Here is a 12,463-nt window from a genome sequence, read left to right on the forward strand (position 1 = left end):
GTAAATATTTCTCCACCTCAAAACAGTATTTTGTATGGAACAAGGATGTAATCACCCGTTCTAGTTCTTCTGCCTGGTTAAACATTGGAAGCAGAAGGTCTTGGAGACACAGCGAAATTTGGTAACATTGTCAGCTGCTTGTATCTACTATGCATACTTGTAGACTAACTGTCTTATCCCATATAATAACTTGTGGCATGCCACTATCAATCAAAATTAACAAGTCTAAATTCAGTGTTATTACATACAACAAATATTGACATTGTAATTACACTGAAACTGAAAAAAGGCTTCATATAAAGCAAAGTCAATATTTATATAATTAGGTCAATACATATATAATTCAGAAGGTAAACTCTACTGCTGGAACAGCAGCATTAGAAAGAAGCTCAGCTCTACCGAGATGATATATTAATTTTACAGTCTGAGTTTCTGAATCAGTATTCATTGTTTAGATACTTATTTCCTTTCTGTATCATTAGGAAAAATGAATAAACTAGTGAATCTTTTTTTTATTATTATTCAAAGGGACTATGATGAAGTATAAATATTTTAGTCATGGTGTTTTCTTTGTTAAGCTGATTTAACAGAAGCTGCAGAGGACAGTCATTCTCAAAAAGAATAACTTTTTTCGTGCTTGCATTAAAAGTACTCTTCCCTCTAAAAGCAGCTTGAAAGCTGCTTTTTGTGAACTCCTGCTCTATGTACTTCCTGCAGCTTTGAAAAAAAAAAGCATTAAGGGAAGAGTCAGCTAAAGTCAAACATGCTGTCTTAAAAAACCTGCTGGATGTTTTCTGAAAAAAACCTGCTAGATTGAATTTGTCTTCTTTGCTTCTGTAATGAGCAGCGTACCCTGCTATTTTGTGTGGATTTATTAATCCAGTTCTCTTGCCTGGAATTAGTGGAAATTAGCTGTATGAGTACAATGCAAGTAGACATACAAGAAGGAAAAGTGACAACACATTTTGAGAAGAAGGGAATACAACTTTTCCTCATTGTGTACATTCTGTAACCTGTCTAGAAAAACAGCAGTCACTCAATGCTTCACTGAAAATATTTTGAGAGGATCATCACTATCAAGGTATATCAAGGATTTTTTTCAAGGAAGATTTTATGTAGAACAAAAGCAAAAAAAATTGTTTGCATAATTTCTTCAGAGTTTTAGTGAGGTCTTCTCATATTTAAAAAGACTAATTTCAATAGATGGTGAAAAATTCAGCTCTCGTCTACACAACAAAGCAGTTCAGTAAGTGCTATAGGTATAGCAAAGTAGATTTTTCCCAGTATATTTACAGATACATTTTCACAGTATTGAAAGATATGGTCTTATGCAGGATATCAATTATAAAAGCTAATTAACATAAAGAAGAAAAATATTCTTAGATCTGGCAGTTGAAGAAATAACCAGCTTCAGCTGAATGTGTTTTAAATCTGAAGACAATGTGATTAGATATTAATTAATGACTGGACAGTCAGGTGTAATTTCTACACCTGAAAATTTAACTTACAGTACTATGGAAAACAGAGATTTCTTTTGATGGGAAATTTTTTCTTTCCAGCCTCAACTGAAAACTGCAGACTTTGGAAGTTCTCATGAAAGCAGTGCTATAAAAAAATGTTCAAACCTACCAATGTATTTTCCTTTGGTCAATCAAAATGCCATAAATCATTATATATAATCTCTGATCTTAAATGAATACATTGTTAGAATTGTAGTGTAACCATACAGCAAACCTGTCACCTATTCAGTCCTATAAATCTATGCCACAACTTTGACCTCATTGAAATAAGAGGTCCAAAAATATATATATAGATATCATCTGGTGAAAAAATCACTGAAAAGAAAACCACTCCTTTAAAATAGCTTATTTTTTAGGTAGTTCTAGTAAATATAACTATAGATTTAATTACTACATCTAGGCTATCCTTTCTATTTAAATTAGTGGGTTCTGTCGTCCATTATGCATCAGGATTTAAAAATATATGCCACCTTTCATATATCATAAGCAGTAATACTTGCATATGAGAGCTATTCAATCATTTGTAGCAGAACAGACCAGAAACAAAACAAATTTCTTTGGTTTTAGTCTCCTCACATGTCTGAGTCTGGATTTATGTTACAGAAAAGGCAATTAAGATTCCCAGGTATTTCAAATTATCTCTGATGACTGTCTAGTTTCGTATTAAAATCATTTTAACTGGAAAAATGGTAAAATTCAGAAGTCTCATCTGAGATTCAGAGGGATTTTTCTGATGAAATTTATAATTTCAGCAGAGCATAATATAAATAGCTTGGGAATTAAAATCCAGATATCATGTTTGCATAAGTCTACATAAAGCAAAGCTGACAAGTATCGCATACATGCCCCCAGTATCAGCTCTGAAACTCTGGAAATAGCTGCAATTTAAAATATTGTCCTGCTCTGGTTTAGAAAAAAATAAGCAGCAAAAGCATTTCAGTAAACATTGTGTTTAATATTACAGCATCTCATTATAGTATAACAGCTGTAGAGTGTTTCTAAAGCTTTTTAACATGTTCTAAACATACTTAAACTTGTGAGAGGTAATGTCATTGGCAGCTTTGACAGCTGACCTGTTGTGTTCTCCAGAATACCTACAGCAGCAATACAATTTCCTTCAAATAATCAGCAAGAGTGTTTAGCCTCGATTTGAAAAGTCAAACCTATAGTCATGGGAGGTTTTCATTTGACACAGAAGTTTTCTGCTGAGGTTGTCAAAATATTACAAAAACAGGCTATGACTTTGGAGCAGTAGATGCTTACCTACCAAGGGCCATGCTGGGAATTTAATAATTTTAATGGTTTTAAACGGAACATCCTCTGACAGTGGCCTATTTTGAACCCAAACCAGAAAGTGTTTGTGTGAGAGTAGTCTAACCTTAACCACCTCTCTGTATTATCTTCTGTCTACTGTGCAGCATATAACAGAATTAATATGGGTTTTCAAGGGAAACTGAAGGTGCCAAATGAGATTCTGTCGACATCACCTTGGACACAAACCCAGACAAAGATTTAGAGAAGAGGAAGAACTGGATTTCTCTTTGTGCAACATTCTTATGATGTTCTGCAAGATTCAAAATACAGCCTTTATGGATTCAGAATTTCCTACAAGCCTCAAATATGAGGAAAAATTTTATTTTTAAAGGAAGGGACAGTATTTCAGATGTAAAAGAAATGTGGAATATTGCTTTTAAAAGTCAGCACTGTGAAGTTGTAGGCAAAATTCTTCTTAGAAGAAAAAGTAATTATTTAAATCACATGCAATGGAAATTTCAGGATCTTTTAAAACATGAACTGTGGAGTAAAACACTGAGAACTTGCTGAAGTTCTGTCCCTAAATTTATGAGAAGGATCATGGGGAGGCATTAATTTATTTTAACAAAAAAAAGCAAAAAGAAAAAAGGAAAAAAAAAAAGTATTTACTTTGTATTACCTTGCATTTGCATTTCATAAATTAAAATGACATATTAGCTCCCAAAACTTTTTATTTGACCGGCCAATATTTTGCCATCTGGAACTTTTAAAGCTTCTAATGAATGTCTCCTCCTTTTATTTCACTGGAGTTTTTTGCCAGGTTTTATTCCTAACTACCCAATATCATGAAAATGGTTCAAAACTAAACAAAATATAACTAACTCACAGATAACTAAATCACTGAGCTGTACTTAAATACCTCAGAAATACTTCAGTTTATACATAGTGGTTCCTATGAAAATGTCCATTTTCTACTTTAAAAAATATTTATATACTGTTCTACTGAACAGTAGCTATATGTGAGAAAAAAATATACTGAATATATGTATATGGAGATCATGCTCCAGCTAGTGTATGTAAGCCAGTACTCTTAAAAATGTCACAAAATACTTATGAGTATCCAGTGCTTAGAAATAAAAGTAGAAACAATAGACTACCCTTATTATTATTATTCAAAGACTCTTCCATGTGAAGTTGATGGGATATTGGCCATGAAGTCTTAATGAGGGGAGAAAAAGTTGTGTGAAAACTCTCTTATGAAGGCTACCTGGAAAAGGACTAATTTCTGGAGGTCGCTTTCATGTCTTTATGACTGCATCTATACTTGGAAAATCTAGGGGATGTCCCTAAAAGGAAAACATATTCTATATGCCCTTTTTATAGTACACATAGACCAGTGTGTGTATTCACCCTCTTCAGGAAATATGTTTCTATAATTTAATGCAACTTTTGCCCTCTCCATTACACAGTTTAAGTGAAATGGAAAAGAGCAGTGTCATTGGAATGGATGATTGCAGAGGTTCCTCCCTCAACAATTCTGTGATTCTATAAATGTTAAATATTTCACAATTCAGCACTAGTCATGAACAGACAAACAAAACCCCCCACTACTAACACAAAGTACAGGGGGAATGAACTTACACTGCTTTGCCATTCTTTGACTACATAGTAAGAGATACATGAAATATTTCTGCTGAGAATTGAGTCAGGAATCAACCTAGGAGAGAATGTATCTTTGCTTTCTTTTGTATAGTTTTCATGTAATGAAGGAAAAATTCACAGTTGATCCACAGAGGATAAAGGAATGTCACAATTTTCAAGCATTTTTCCAATGAAGCTTTGGGGATCTTTAAGTTTTAATTTTAAATCAAAATAAGTTTTGTAGCATTACACATATGTTTGCCATATATGAATTATGAATCAGCTTATTCAGGTGAATTTCTTAATACTTCAGACTTGTCTTTCAGTGAGGCTCCATTTGCTACAAGAGTTATGACAAAAGAACAGAGGATTCAACTTTATTAATTAAGAAAAAATGAGAATTTTTTGTTATACAATCTACTATTACATGAACATAAATGTAAGTGTTGCCCTATCAATGCCCTATCAATGAAACCAACGAATTACACAGAAAACAGCCTTCACTTATAATAAAATTGCATGATGTAAAATGGTTTTTATTCCTATCAACTTGTGTCTTTCTGTTAGGTCTAAAATCTTAATTTGGGTGCAGTTTCATTGCATCAAATGTTTGAAACCAAAATGAATAGATTTTCACAAAACAGTAATGCCTCTGCTTCACTATTTGTTTCAGCCTGCGACTGTTGCCTGATGTTTTGAGGTGGGAGGAAAATAAATATAGTGAAAAATTAAAATAGTCAGCCCATTGGGACCCCTAACTTACAGCATCCAGTGATTAATGCGTATCTTGGACCTCAGGGAAATTGATTATCTTCATAAAAGTGGAGTGAATGATTCTCATAAAGTCTTCTACAGCCACTTTGCTTTATGCAAGAAGGAACCAAACCAAAAGCAATGAAAACCCAAAATTGAAAGAAAACCCAACAAGCCAAAAACGTGCTTACACTTTCTCACTTGTATGAGATTACTTTTAAATATGAAGGCCAGAGTGCTTAAAACACATCCATTAAAAACAATTCAGTACACTCTTTTTAAAATCACACACGAGCTCGAAATTTGGCAGAGCAAAATTTCATCTGTTTGCTGTGTTTTTTACATGGTTCAGTTTGTGTCAGAAATGTTAAACAATTCTGAGCACTACCCTGAATGCAGCATAAAGTAGCAGTGTGTTGATGCTGAAGTGATGAGCTTAAGAAGATACTAAGAGATGCTATGTAAGGTGCAAATAATTCTGCTTAGTTCTTGGTATGTGTAGAGTCTACATTTTCAGCTTGGGTACATTTGGTTAAACACAGCTGCCTACAGACATTTTAGATGTAGGGAAGAGAGATATCACGTTTGGCATACATCTGCTTGTCCAAAAGCAACCAGATTCTTACAAAACCCTTTACGGATGTCTTGGACATCTTAGAGCATCTCCAGTGACTTTTGACCCTTCTATTTACGCAACTTAGTTAGTTACAACAGCTTGTATTACAGTGAATCAATGACTGAAGAATGCAGAAGAAGGAGGTGGAATACTCAGCAGTAGATATTTGGTCTGAATTTGGACAGGCAAACTCTACACTTAGTCACATAACAGGTTCAACACTGAGTGACCAGTGAATGTTTTCCAATATGTCCCCTACCATCATGCTTAATATCTTTGATGGAAAACTAAAACTAAATGTCGAATCATGTAGCTATGAAAAATGGATTACATTTTAGAAATTCTAGGTAGGAAAATGAAAAATAAATATTCAAAAAGTGAAATATTTATCAAGTTCATATTTTTTCAGCTGCAGTAGTATATTTTCAGTTTTATACCTAAACCCCTGCCTTTAATCAACTTTGGTTTCAGTATCTGGTGTTGAAGGGCAGGATCAAGGGCTGCATACTGACATGAAAATAGTCAATAGCTGATGTGTGCAAACATTTATGAGAAGCCAGTACTTCATGAAAGTGTTTCCTGTTAAAGTACAGAAAGCGTCATCGCGGCTACATTTACATAGTTAAATATGTGTCCCAGAAGGACATCCTTCAGGCAAAGTGGTGTTGAGTGGCTTATGCCTGCTGTGCCCAGGGACATCAATACCTAGAAGAAATTGCTAAACAAATCTCCTCTACATAGTACAATGCCTTGCATCTCTTTTAAGCCACACACAGTGATCCCCCAGGCTCAGAGATCCAGTTATCAATTTGTTTGTTTGGTTTTAGTTCAAAGTGTCCGAAATAAATACGAGGGCTGTGCTGCAACCCGCCAGGTGTTGTTTTTATAACATGAAACTGAAGGAATGCATTGCAGGCTCTGGGGTACGATATCCAGGCAAGGGAAAGTGTTTTGAAAATAAAAAGCCTGCTTTTGAGGGACTCTGTAGGGCAGAGAAACCCAAGTCTTCAAACGTCTGGTTTGTGTTGCCTTTTGGAAGCAGTCTTTGGAATGAATTATCCACAGAACTTTAAGTTTATTTTGGAGTGACCGAGATAATTTTCCCTAATGTTCAGCCATGGAGTGAACAAACGTCCATGCAATGTGGGTAAGAAGAACCGAAACCAGGAGACAACTCACAAGCTTGACAACGTAGACATGGCCAGTGAAATCACTTAAATTTGGAGTGTTGCTTAGTGTCATAGGAAGCTTCTATAATGTGGTATAAAACCTAGCAGCAAATTCCCAATGTCTTCATAAGCCTCATCCCTGCAATTGGCCAGTCACTTCTTTCATTGAAATGATGTCATTGCTTGAGTTTTCATGGCTGTTCCTAAGAAAAGTACCCTATGAAATCTGTTTCAGATCCCAAGGAGAGTTTGAGTACCAAAAAGCTGAACCTGAGCTGTATGCCACAAGGTGATGTGGAACAGAGAGATCATACTCACTTAGAAGCCAAGCCAACTGCATAAACACTGAAGAAATTTAGTGTAATAGGCACTTATTTGGAGGAAATAATTTGATCTAAAATCCTCCTTCTCTTACATTTACAACAATCATTGTAATAGTACGCAAACCAACACAAATAGCAATTTGAACAGTACAGGGAATATCAAGATGCAAGTAATCTCACATACAAAGGAATAGTATTCCTGTTATTGTTAGAAACCAATTAAGAAACCTGCCTAATGGTATTAGCTAAGAAAATTCTGCATGGTTAAGAATGTATCAGGAAATGAATCCAACACATCATGTTTTACTGCCCATATTTTATGAAATCTGTATACACAAGAAATAGAGTGGAACCAATGGTCTTAAGATAAGTCTGGCAAGTCATTTTAACTGAAAGAGCAGCAGACATTAAGTCTCTAGTCCAGTATTTGAAAGTTTTCTTTCAAAGTTGACAGTGGCATTTGTTTCACATTATACATTAATTTACTCAGTATTTCCATTGAGAAAACAAAGCTTTTATGAGTTAATGTAACACAAACAAATGGTGTCACAAACCAAAACATTTCCGTTTGTTTCACATTCTTAAGAATCAAAAAGTGATAACATTATTTGTTGAAATAGCTAATACGTACTTTTTTTACTTGTAGGTCAGTTTTAGCATAAATAGCATATATATTAAAACTATATTGATAAAATGGCAAGTATTAGGTGTCTAAAAGACTTGGGTTTATTTTCCATACAGACACCAAACACAACTATGTCTGAGGTAGAGAGAACCACAGTAACCTTCATTAGATCTATTCCTATTGCCTTCTTGGGCAATAGCTTCTAAATCCATGTTCATTATAAGAATGTTCATTATAAAATCAAGGCTCTAGGGTGCTGGAATCAGTATTGCCAATAATGCCTGTTTTAAATGAAGAAATCCATCTTTTCAATCCTTTTCACTGTTGAAGGAGTTTTAACCTTTATCATTAACCTATGCAAAGGCTTTGTAATCAATAAAAAATTAAAATACGGCTAAAGTCCCATAAATCAGACTGTGTAAAAGCAAGCAAATTCTTCATTCTCCAAATTTTCATCTGATTAGTACTAGTTTCCTTCCTGTGAGTCAGATGTCCAGATGTCCTATATAAATTACTGTCCTTTGAAACAATTTACCCATTATTCTTTTATATTCTTTTTTTTTTTTTTTCATTTTGCTGTAGGAGATTTATAATCAACAATTCTGGCTTATAAAAAACTACCATATAGAAGAAAGAGATGAATTTGAACTGAAACTCTTGAAATTAATGTGTGAACTTGGGTTGAGGAAGAATGTTACCAGTTAGGGTCATTAAAAGATGAAATGTTTTTCAACTTTTTTTTTAATCATTCAGATTTCCCTGATTTATGGCCCAATTTCACTGTAGCAGTTCATTATTCTACTGTTTGTCTGGATGCTGTTTCTAAAATGAAAGTAGCAAAAAAATAAAAACATTTTTGTGGAAAATAAATCTGAACTAAAATGGTTTCCATTGTCAAGATATTCAAGTAACTTGGTATTTTTTTTTCAGGTCAGTCTACCTAGAATTCCAATCATTCCACTCTCTGTTAAAATAAACACAGCCTGTAGATTATCTTAATCCCCAAAATACTGATACATTAAGTAGTTCTTAAGTTTTGCTGAAAAGCAAATTTAATGACATATTTCTACATTTTAAAACTATTTAAGGGAGAACTTTTTACAGTCATTTCCTTATCATGCCTGCGGGTGGGAGATATTAAACTCACCTGTTGCCATGTAGTGGCACATTTAAGAGCCCCCTTGTGAACCTGTTCCCAAAGGTGAGTGATTAGATCTGTGATTTTTCTTGATGAGTTGGTTTTACTTCATCTTGATCTTACTTTTAGAAACACCCCACAGTGGGATCTGCTATGTGTTGGCAAGAGGAAGAAGGACCATGCTGTTATAATTTGGAAAAGAACTTAAGCTGTCAGCTAATCATAACATTGTAATGCACCCAGAAACAGACTGAGAAAATGTAAAATCTGCTGTTGATATCTGACTCAATCCCACAACAAAGACTGGATTACTGGAGAAAAAAGAAGTGTGGAGCAGTAAAGAAAGTAGACGTCCTTGTCTCCATTCCTTCACCTTAAACAAAAGCACAGCTTGTTTCCTTATAAATAAAAGTGCAACATAGAGATTCTACTCAGTTGCTGCTTTCTCTTCCTCTCTAGGTTTACTTTTGGTTCCACATGTTTCAGCTCAGCTACTGTGTTGAAAACATATCAAAAGCATAGGACTGAAAAGAGTCAGTTTTCCAATGTCTTCTTAGAAATGCGTTTTCTAACCAGATTATGAAGTTTTAAAACCCACAGTTTTTCACAGAATTTTTTTCCTCTCTGATTTTCATTTCAGAGACAGTTCTTTCTGGCTGAGCATTTCAATTTCTTTTAGGCAAGATGAATGCCAGTGATAAATTCTGTGGTGCTTACTGATGAATATTGATCTGCATCCCTCAGTGTGTTTAGTGTTATGAAATGCCATAGGAAGTCTTGTGTCTCAGTGCATCCCACAAGTACAGGATCTTTGATCTGAAGTCACTAAAGATAAATAGGTAAACATCAAAATATGTGTCTTATGTAAGTTCAGAGATAACCACTGGGTGATTCAAAGAACAAACCTGGTATCTGCAGCAGTTTTACCTCTCCCTAGGAAAGCTGGCCTTGCAGAATTCATATCAATATGCAGGTTTCACACAAATATACAGCTCCAATTCAGCAACACATGAATAGTGCTGCTTCTGTTTTGCTCCCAAGCATCCATCCCTGAACAGAAAGTAACTGCTGATCACCCCATGCTCCCACAGCCTAGCAAAGCTGACCATTGACTTGGACAAAAGTAGTTACTAACAAAAGCAAGATATCAGTCTCCTGGCTAGCAGCAATGCGAGTAATGTAATATCAGGTCCAAAGATAACATGTGGAGAAGAGGAAAAGAAACATTGAGGGGAAAAAGATTATTTATTTGTTTCCCATATTGGTAGTGTGGACATTTGGGAAGCCAAAATAAAAAGAAAACCTATATGGCTTCAAGAGTTTCTTCTTAACAGTACGTATGCCATGCCTGATCCTTTCTTCTAACCAGGTGCCCATCTATTTTACCTTAATTAATTAACCTAAATATAAGCAAAGAAACAGAACTGCTATTTCTGGTTAATTTGATAATTTAGATATATTTTCAAAACAGGATTTTAGTCACAACACAGCTCTTCAAAGAGAACAGGAATACAGATGGATGAGAAACAGCTGAACTTTCACAGTTTAAGTTTTTAGCCTGAAGATATTGATCCAAGAGAGAAAGAATTGAGTAAATAATGGATGAGGGTTCAAAAGCGAAGAAAAGAGAGAAAGGTGACCTCTATTTAAAGTAATTCTGTGTGGACTGTAAGTTAAAGACACTGTAAGTTTGCACTTAAGTTGGGCTGTACCTTTGTCAGTGAAAAGGTATGTCAAAATGCTAAAAATGCTTTTTCCATGCATGGGTGAGTCATGGGAACTGAGGGGATACACTGCATCCACAGACCAAGACCGCCTCCTCCACCGCACTCCTGTTTCCTTTGAAGCATCAGCATGTGGCAAAAGAAGGGGAGATGATAACAATGACCTTGGCACACAACATATTCACCTTTTTCTTCTTGTAGATGAAGAGAAGGAAGATTGGATTCAGATCCCACAGACAGTGAAGCAGAGAAAGTTTTGCCAGAAGCCTGTACCCAAAAGCCTACAAATGTATGCCAGACTTCCTGAGAACAATAATTCACATCCCAGAGTGTGTTACCCAGAGGTTTTATCAAGTTGATGTGCTTACCTTAGCAGAAGTATCATTTCTTGGGAATTAATAGGGAGGGGAATCATTCCATGGTGTAAAGCCTGGATATGAGGCAGTTTAAAGCATGATAGCTCTTTGTGCCCTGAAACTACTTCTGTTTTTAAATAGTCTTCTTCCAGAAAATGGAAGCTGAATAATGAGATGACTGCTTTACAGACCACCACAGGTTTGCTTTTCAGTCTGACACCAAGGATTTGGGGTTTTATGGAGAGATTAAAGGTCATGGCATAGGTTTGGGTGATTGCTCAGAAAAGACAAAGCAAAACCTGGTTCAAATGACACCCATTTCTAGCAGTACGGACAGTCCTGAAGTAAGGTGTCTTCTCAGGGCAATTGGATCTTTCTCTGTTGAAGGACTCCAAATGGCAGCTCCGAAGAAAATTAGCATACGTGTGAGGTGAAGAATTAGAGTGCCTGGATTCTAAAGCAAAAAAAAAAAGTAAGTTCACTTTACAGTGAAAAAACCCTACATCTTTGTTGGGGTCCCTCCCCCCTGCCATGGAGCCCTGGGAGAGGGCCCTGCCCTGAGGGCACAGACACGGGGTTTCCCGAGCCCCTGGTCAGCCTCGTTCCCATTGGTTGGTTTGTGTTCCCCTGCACAGGCAAGGACCCTCGGGTCCCGTGACTGGAACAGTTCCTCGGCAGAGCTCCGGCCATGCGGCTGGAGAAATAAACATCTCTGAAACATCTAGCAAGAATCCGTCTATATATACTTCCTTTCCATGGGACTCCTGGTTTGATAAATGCGTGTTACAGTATCCACACTGTAACAATGGTGGAGAATTGTGAGCAGAACGATCCCTGATCCCTAAGCGACTGATTTGTGTGAGTAAACCCTATAAACTTTGAATTCCTCTTCTTGTTTTTGTTTTGCTATTCCATATCTAAACTATGGAAGAACCATGGGAAGACTCTTGGCTTTCAGAGCCGCATATGGACATTTATCTTAAAAAGATTCTTGAACAACGATTTGTAAATTTTACTTTGATTCAAGCTCAAAAAGAACTGAAACACTTCCTGGCATGGTTGTTTAAGAACTTTTTCTATGTTTCTTGGGATTTAATTCTTACCAAGGAGTTTTGGAAGGCCATTTGGACACTATTAAAATTTGAGTCAAAATACATGCCGATGGAAGAATATTTTCTGAGAATAATTTCCGAGACTTTTGAGCAATGTCAGCTGTGTCCTGGCGAAGGGAAGCCTGGCGCAGGGACCGTGCGGCCCAGGCCACGTGCACCGAGCGCTCTGCGAGCAGCAGTGAGGCAGTTCCCGCGCGCGGGCGGAGCCACGCGAGCCGCAGTGTCGGGGGGG

The 12,463-nt window shown here is 36.1% G+C and overlaps 1 protein-coding gene across 2 annotated transcripts in view; it reads right to left on the minus strand.

Moving 5' to 3' along the window:
* The window catches only part of GPC5 (glypican 5), a 601,007-nt gene that overhangs the window by 3,890 nt on the left and 584,654 nt on the right, over window positions 1-12,463 (minus strand). The window lies entirely within an intron of this gene.

The sequence above is a fragment of the Corvus brachyrhynchos genome, unplaced genomic scaffold, assembly GCF_000691975.1.
Source record: "Corvus brachyrhynchos isolate BGI_N302 unplaced genomic scaffold, ASM69197v1 scaffold12, whole genome shotgun sequence".
NCBI lineage: Eukaryota > Metazoa > Chordata > Aves > Passeriformes > Corvidae > Corvus > Corvus brachyrhynchos.